Source organism: Serinus canaria, chromosome 27 (assembly GCF_022539315.1).
Source record: "Serinus canaria isolate serCan28SL12 chromosome 27, serCan2020, whole genome shotgun sequence".
NCBI classification, from domain to species: Eukaryota; Metazoa; Chordata; class Aves; order Passeriformes; family Fringillidae; genus Serinus; species Serinus canaria.
This window is the reverse complement of record NC_066340.1, coordinates 2421640-2430494: the sequence shown is the minus strand read 5'-3', so window position 1 is coordinate 2430494 and position 8855 is coordinate 2421640.

Sequence of the window (8855 nt, the reverse complement as noted above, 5' to 3'; positions counted from 1 at the left end):
GGTGTCCTTCAGGGCTGGCATCCTCCTGAGCCAGCATCCTCCTGAGCCAGCATCCTTCAGGACTGGCATCCTTCAGAGCCCGTGGCCCAATCCCCGGGCTGGGAGAAGTCTGTGGCTCGAAGCACCTTTGCTTATCTCAGCTCCACTTCTGTCCCAGCCATCACGACTCGCTGCCTGTAAGCAGAGATGGGCACCATTAGCCCTTCAGCTAACAGCTGCTGCAGCAAATTCTGCTGGCAGAAGCTCCCTGAAGGGCTTTGCCCCTTGCCCACAGGCTGCCAGGATGGGCACAGCCCCAGGAGCTCCTGTGGCCTCCTGCCCCAGCACCCCCCTGTGCCCCCAGCAGCTGAGTGTGCTCACAGAGTCAAGGCAAGGCAGCAATTTATTTTTCACAGCTCATTTCATTTGTCATCAGTGCGTCAGGAAGCTCTGATTCCCCTCTCAAGGCACCAGCTGGGAAACCTCTGGCTCCTCCACCTGGCAGTGCCTCAGGTCAGCCCTTTCCCCAGGGTGGAGTTCAGTGGGACTTAGTGCTCAGCCAGTTGGATTTATCAGGAAGGAGCCTGAGATGTGACTTGATTCCAGCATGCAAGTGTCTTCCTGGGGAGAAAACTGCTGGGTATTAAAGGGCTCTTAAATTTGGCACACAGAGGCATGATGAGAACTGGAGCTGACAGATAAATTCAGGCAAATTGAAATATGAAATCTGGGGCAGGTCTGCAGCAAGGAGGGCACAGAGCAGCTCCAGCAGGACCCCAGGCACCTTTATCAAAGAGATGAATGAAGGTGGGGGTCCTGCCCTGCTGGTGGTTCCATCCTGTTTCGTGTTCCTGGCTCAGGAAGCAGCAAGATGAGCAGAAGAAGTCTGGTGGCATCCTGGGTGAGGGGGATGGGGACTGAATTTTGCTTCCCAGGCACATCTGAAAGTCTGGCTATTGCACAATACCTCTTCCAGAGCCTGGGAGCACAGCAGATCCTGAGATGGCCTTTCCTGGGACAGCTGGAGTTTCCCCTCTCTGTACCAGGGGAAATTCCAGTCTCCAAAAATGTGGTATTTTCAGGGTCCCCAGATGGAGGAGGAATTGAGAATCTGACTCCATGTTCTCAGAAGGCTAATTTATTATTTTATAATATTATATTAAAGAATGCTATACTAAACTGTACTAAAGAATAGAGAAAGGATGCAGATGGAAGGTTACAAAGAATGATGATGAAAACTCCTGAGTCTCTCCAGAGCCCTGACACAGCCTGACCCTGATTGGTCATTAAGTCAAAACAATTCACATGAAACCAATTAAACAACCACCTGTTGGATAAACCATCTCCAAACCACATTCCAAAGCAGCAAAACTCAGGAGAAGCAAATGAGATAATTATTGTTTTCTTTTCTTGAGGCTTCTCAGCTTCCCAGGAGATGAAATCCTGGTGAAGGGATTTTTCAGAAAATATGATGGTGACACAGAAAAGTGCTTGTGGTGGAGGAATTTGATCCCAAAAACCAGAAATATTGGAATAATTACCAATATAGCTGGATGGGATTTGCCTAAGCTTGTCTGGCCCTTGCTGCTGAACCAAACAGCAGCACTGTGGTATTTTCACCCCAGAGACACTTTTGGCTGGCTGGATGCTGCAGCTGGGCACGTGGAGACAAGTCCAGGCATGCAGGAGCTCTGGTGGCTGTGGGATGGAGCCTCCTCCCTTAAGAGGGTCTGCTCCTTAGGTTTACCTCTGGCAGAGAAGCTTTAAGGTGATGGTGAAGGAAAGGAGTCTGTTCTGAGGGAGGGTTTGGATCCAGAGCTTTATTCTGGCCCACAGGCCTCTGAATCCAGCAACAGCTCCAATACAACTTCCTGACTGTGTGGTTGCTCTTCCTTTTAACCATGGGGAGAGGGGAGGGAAGGAGTAGGAAGCCACCAACCAGGTACAGGAGGGGAGGTCTCAAGGGACAAAGGACACCTGGATGGCCCAATGCCCCCAGGGGTAGAGAGCATCCTTTGAATCTGCCAATCACTCAATGCCCTTCTGCAATACCAGGATTGACAGACAGTGCTGGGAGAGGAAATGAGAGGTGACTGACACACCTGGCAGGGAATTATCAGGGGAGGGAGCCGAGGTTCTGAGGTAAACCCTGAAATCACAACTCACCCCAGAAGCCCTCTCCCCATTTTGTGTCTGCATGGGAGCATCCCTGTCCTGCTGCAGCAGGAGTTAATCCTGCCTGTGGGCATGTCAGGATGCTGCTGGATTAAACAAGGGGATTAGCATCGAACAATTTCCCTCGTGCCCGGAGCAGGAGGCAGGAAATACAATCAGTGCAGGTTTATTGTGCTTGGGTTCAAACAGCTCCCTGGCACGTGGTGTGTGATGCCAGCTGAGCCAGTGGCACAGGGCGGGTGTGCCCAGGGCACTGAGGGAGCACCGGGATGGGGATGGCCAGACCAGGGGCTGCTCCTCCCAGGGGAATCAGGGAGGTGCCCCTGCTGCTTGGCCCTCTGGTACCCACTGAATCCTGTGCCCAGTGGGGATCCCACCAGCCCAGCCAGGAGGTGCCAGTGCAAAGGAACCATCCCAGCTTGGGGAAGGGGCTGCAGCCCTTCCCTGGGTGTCCCCAGGAGGGTACCAAAGCCAGGACTGGGCAGTCTCCAGCCCCCCACAGTCACTGAGCCCCCTGGCACTGTTCTTCTGGCTGCTCCTGCCAGCCTGGGCTCAGCTGTGGATGGCAGAGGATGGAACAGCCTCGCAGATGTAAAGGCAAATCTGTTTCCCCAACAGTTCCTGGGTTCCCGAGCCAGGGAATGGTGATGCTGCTCTGATCTGATAGCAGCAGTGCTGCAGGCTGCCAGCTTTCATCCCAACCTTCGTGCCCACCTGTGATCCCAGGGCCCCCTGTCAGCACCAGGACACAACCCTGTGCTCTCAGCCACTTAGAAAAAGGAAAACAAACCCCTAATCCTGGGATTTTGATGGAACTGCTCGTGCAGCAGTGGCTGGAGCACAATAGCCCCATGGCTGGCAAAGAGACTTGACTTCTCTTTGGACCAAAGCACTGTGGCAGCAGCTGGACTCACATCCCCATGTCCTCACTGGCCCAGATCCTTTGGTGCCTGGAGGTTTCTTGGCTGCTTTCCTCTAAGGAACATTCCCAGGGCAGCCAAGTCCCTGGTCAGCTGAGAACAAGACCATCCCACATGCCCACCTTGTTTTTCTAGGAAAGGGCTAAAAATACCATCCTGGGGCTGTGTGGAAAGGCCTGGGCAGATCCTCAGCTCCTGGGAATCAGATGATTTACAGCTCGTAGCCCGTGTGTGACCCCTGCAGAGGCCGGGACAGTCCCTGGGCCAGGGCACGTCTCTGTGGGGCAGGGGGGCTGCAGATCCCCCCTTCCTCAGCACTGCTTGGGGTGGCCACTCTGCTCCTTGCCGTTTTTAGGTGACTATTTGGGCTGGGCATTAGCAGGACGTGGCAGGGAGGGGGCACAGCACGGTGGGGTGAGACCCAGGCACAGCTGGCAGGTGCTGGCACAGTCTGGAGCCTGCAGGGACCCCTGGCACGAGCTGCAATATCCGAAAAATTCCCCAACCAAAATTTCATGCACTAAATCTTAGGGCTGCAATTCTGCTGAGGCTTGGCTTTATAATTGGATCTGTCAGGAACCCGTCACACTTAATGTGCAGCTGCCAGCGTGCGTGCAGCTCCTCAGCGACCGCGCTGCCTCTGCTGGGCAACGGGAAATCTGCTCCTGGCATCTTCCAGCTTCAGGAAAGGTCTCGTTTGTACCTAAACCTCTAACCCTAGGAGCAGGGCAGCCCTGGTTTTAACTCGAGGTGCCTCAATCTCCCTCTGTGCCAGGGAAGGCAGTGGGATGGGGATGATGCTGGGGAGGAGTGGGAGCCCAGCGTGCACGTGTGTTCTTCACCTGAGTAATCAAACCCTTTATGCAGTGTTTGATTAAAGGCCACAAAACTTATTATCTTTGATTCTTCCACTTTATTTTTGTTGCCTTCATTTGTCCCTTGGAGATGAGAGTGGCTCTGGTACTTATTAGTCACAAAGCCCCAACCTCGCGCTGCGTTCCTGCTATCTGAGAAATGAATTATTAATGGTGCATTAAACAGAGACTGGAAAGGGGCCCTGGGACACTGATAATCAGGAGCTAATTGAGGAAGAAATGAGATACTGCTCCCATTGCAGAGCAAGGGCTGTGCAGTGCTGCGATACCAAAGGTGACCCTGCTAAAATTCCTGGCCCAACTGCGCCCGGCTCTGCCTGCTCAGCCCTCGCTGGTGGCTCACGTGTGCACCTGGCTGGGATGTTCTCCCTGCCTGGGATGTTCTCCCTGCCTGGGATGTTCTCCTTGGCAAATGGAACATCTCCCCTGAGATGTTCTCCTTGGCTGGGATGCTCTGCCCTGGCCAGGATGTTCTCTCTGACAGGGATGTTCTTCCTGACAGGGGTGCTCTGTCTCAGGCATCAGAAAGAAATCAGACAAATGCATTCCTGGCCCTGGAAAGCTGCTGCATCCCAGATTTTGATGGCATGAAGCAGATCCCAGGGCTGGCCAGGAGTGTGGGCACAGGCAGCTCTCTGTGTCCCCAGGGATGATATCCCACCTCAGGATGCTGGAAGCTGTCTGAACCTCCTCTGGGCTCCTTCACAAGTGGCTGGGGCTGAACAATTTCAATCCATTTTATTTCTCCTCCTTAACTGTTTTCCCACACACCTTCCAGCTGGGGCCTGTCAGATTTCTCCTCCTCCACTCCTGCTGCATTAAAGGCTTACCCCAGCCCTGGCACCTCGTGCCTCAGGGGTCATGTGGGACAAGGTCTTGAGGCAGAGAAAGATGAGAGCATGGAGGATTGTCACTGTCACTGTCACTGTCACTGGCTGTGAGCTGCTGCTCTGAGAACATCAGGCTGACACGTGCCCAGAGTGTCCCACCACCTCCCCTCTCCAAACCCCAGTGGAGGCTCGGGTTTAGGACTGTCCTAAACTGTCCCAGGACTGTTACCCCCCTGGTGGGCTCAGTGCCACCTCCTCCCAACAGCCAGGCAAGGCTCCCTGCTCCAGCTCTGCTCCAACGTCATGCTGAAGCAGCAGCAGTTCACCCAGACTCCTTGCATAAATATTTATGCACTGATGCAACACTTTTCTAAATATAAAGCTTTATCTGAAATTTCATTTAAACATTAAGTGTAGATAATTTATTTATAATTAATGTAGACATCAAGCCCCATCTCTGGAATGCCTGTGAGCTTTCATTTATAATTGGGAGGTAAGTCAGGAGCTAGAGGCTGGGCTCTTATCAGTTTCATTTTAATTTTCCTCCTACAGCAAATGAAGCTGGTGCAATTCATCTCTCATTAGGAGGAAGCACAAAACTCCTCTAAAATAACAGTTTTATGGGGAACAGGTAATAAACCCATCTTTGTTCCTCTTTGATAACGTTACTGGGGCTCACAGATCCTTCCAAAGTGTTGCTCTTCCTTAAAAATAAATCCATGAAAAATTAAAACCACTTTCCTATATAATAAAATTTACTCCCTGCAATTATGCAGAGGGAGCAGTTATCGGCCTTCTGTAGATTTTAATTAAAAGTTACAACAGGAAGGAAATAACAATGCCCATAAAATAACAGCAGCCTCTCCCCTGCCAGTGAATTATTGGTGCCTCTGTCACTCAGGTGCCTCTCGAAGTGATGCCCAGGGCTGGGGGTCCCTCTTTCACCCCTGCAGCTGTGGGGGAGTTCCTGCACCCATGGGTGCCCAAATGGGGGCTCAGCTCAGCTCGGACCCCTTTGGGCTCTTGTTTCTGCACCCCAGTTAGAGACTGGGGGTGCCCTGCCTGTGGTGCCCATGGGGAGGGCCCAGGGCTAGGATTAGGGTTAGGGTGAAGTTGAGGGTTTGGGGAGGTTTAGGGTTAGGTTTTGGAGGCAGCATTGGGGTTAGGGTTATGGTTAGGCTCCCTCTTAGGATTAGGGTTAAGATCAGGGTTAGGTTTAAGGTTAGGGTGAGGTTTGGGGTTTGGGTAAGGATTAGGGTGAGGGTTAGGGTTAAATTTAGAGTTAGGATTAGGGTTAGGTTTGGGAGGCAGCATTGGGGTTAGATTTAGGGTTGGTAAAGGTTAGGTATGAGTTAGGTATAGGGTTAGGGATAGGGGTTAGGGTAAGGATAAGGGTGAGTGTAAGGGTTAGGTTTAAATTTAGAGTTAAGGTTAGTGTTAGCTTTTGGTGTTAGCATTGATGTTAGTGTTATGTTTAGTGTCAATTTAAAGGTTAGGGTTTAGGGTTTGGGTTTAGGGTTAGGGTAAGTATTAGGGTGAGTGTGAGGGTTAGGTTTAAGTTTAGAGTAAAGATTAGTGTTAGGTTTTGGAGCTTGCATTGGTGTTAGTGTTATGTTTAGTGTCATATTTATGTTTAGGTTTAGGATTTGGATTATGATTAGGTTTAGTGTTAACATTGCCCTGCTGATGTGGCTGTGCACATCCTGAGGTGCAAACCCCAGTCCAGCCTTGTCAGGCTCTCAGGGCACATCTTTCCCCCCATTAAATCCCTCAAGGCACCTGGGTCCTGTCTGGGTTCCTCCAGCATCTGCAATTCCTTCCCTGAGATGCATGTTGTGGCAGAGTGGGGCTGTGGGAGCTGCCTGTGCCTGGCCCAGATATTTTACAGAGCTCATGGAGACCATCAAAGGCAGCTCACACTAAAAATAGCAGGTGCCCAGGCTGGTGCAGGGGCTGCTTTGGGAACACAGCTCTTCTGTCACCTGCAAACACCTGCTCATGTGGGAAGTGCTGCAGCAGTGGGAAACCTTATTCCGTGTTTACAACAGCTCCAGAGTGCAAACCTTTGCTTTTGAGGACACCTTAGGCTCGTCTGAATTCAATCATGGGTGTCTGTGGGGTCAGCACCCCTCACCCACACTGGTGTGGGGTTGAACTTCCCAGCTGGCCAGAGCTGGGTCACTGCAATTGAGCTGAGAGCCAAGGGTCTGGGGCTGGTGCAGCTGCTCTCCCCCCATGTCAGCTTTTTGCTCTCCTGGAGCCTGGAGCTGCTGTGGTGTCACATCCCAGCATCCCACGAGCCATGTCAGCAGCATGTCATGGCAATCAAGGAGAATGGAACCACCTGGAGCCCACCTGGGCTCGCTCAGCTCCCCATGGGCTGCTGCTGCCCAGTGCTGTTGTTCCTTTAACCAGTTACAGCTGCCAAGTGTTCCACTGCTGCTCTCCTCATTGCCTCCCCTGCATCCTGGCTGTGAAGGTGCTAAACCCCCCCCTGATCCGGCTCTGAAACGTTTATGAAATCTTTATGGGCTTTTGAAAAGATTTTAATTCCCTGACAGTGCTGCTTTCAGTGGGAAAAAAAAAATAAATTATGACTCAATGAGCAATTACAGCTCAACAGCTGCTGAATGGCCACGGCAGCTGCTGGAGCAGCTTGGCACGGTGGCTGAGGAGCCAGAGAGGCTTCCTGGAAAGTGCTGCTGGGCCTGATCACCCCACACAGACCTTCCTTGGCTGGCCTGGCCCCTGAGCATGGCCCTTCCTCTGCCCACCTGTCTCCCATGGCCTGCTGTACCCAGGAATCTGAGTTCTGCCAAGCAGTGCCAAGGAAGGGGATAGCTCTACCTGCACCTGGAGGGCTGGGCACTGCAGCCAGCCCTCTCAGGTTCCTGGGTTGAAATGGCTCCCAAGGTGTTAGAAAGTCTCTTTTTTCCCAGCCCCATAACCAAGGAAGTGGAGATTCCTCAGCTCTGGTTCTCAAGGTTGTTTATTTTTTCTTATCTATGACATTCTTCTCTGACCAGCTGAGATCTGTCTGGCAGGTCAGTTCAAGGCACACTCACTGCCCTTGGGCTGGTGTTAGCTTTGTTTACAATAATTTTCCAATACCTAACCCCTATGTTAGACAGTCTGTCTCTACTCTAAACCAATCCAAAAGTGCCAACATCACAGCAGAGGATGGAGGACAAGAAGGAGAAGGAGAAGAAGGAGAAGAAGGAGAAGAAGGAGAAGAAGAAGGAGAAGAAGAAGGAGAAGAAGGACAAGAAGAAGGTGAAGAGGAAGAAGGAGGAGGAGGAGGAGGAGGACACACCCAGATTCCTCCATCTTGAACCCCCATTCTAAAAACCCCAAAAAATCTATTTTTCACCCTGTGACAAATTCACTATCATTCTACTCAAACTCTCGTGGCTTGTACATCCTCACACAAAGTTGGTAATTGTTTCCATGGCTAAAATCAAAGGCACAAAAGGTGTCTTTGACTCCGTGCCAAGGTCTCTGAGCCCCCTGCCAAGGTCTGGAGTTACCCAGGACAGCCAGAAGAACGTCCTGGGTTCTGACAGAACCCCAGTGGGTGCTGCAGGAGGGATCCTCCTTCCCTGGGCTCCTGTGGTTCCCCCTTTGGGATTGGCAATGTCTCAATAGCATCATGTCTGGGACAGCTTGTCACCCCCACCCATCACCTGTCTCACTGGAGAGGTGCCACCACAGTGTCCCTGGGCAGTGCCAGCACCTCCCTGTGTGGGGGCATGTCAGAGCTGCCAAAGGATGAAGGACATTGGTCCAATTGTAAAACTCCCTGTTTACTGAAAGCAGAGCTGCTGAGCTCCAGAAACATGAAGAGAGAGGAAGCATTGCCCTGACAGTGCCCATTCCTTCCTGGCATTGCCCACTCCTTCCTGGCAGTGCCCATTCCCTCACAGTTCCTCCCTCCTGGCAGCACCCAATCCTATCTCCCCAGAGGCTCATTTCTGCTTCTTCAAGTGCACAAAATTGCTGGACAGAACTGAGAATGGGGTTGGGAGAAATTTTGTGAGCAGCTCCAGTGTGATGGAGGGGTTGGATGTGCTGTGCCC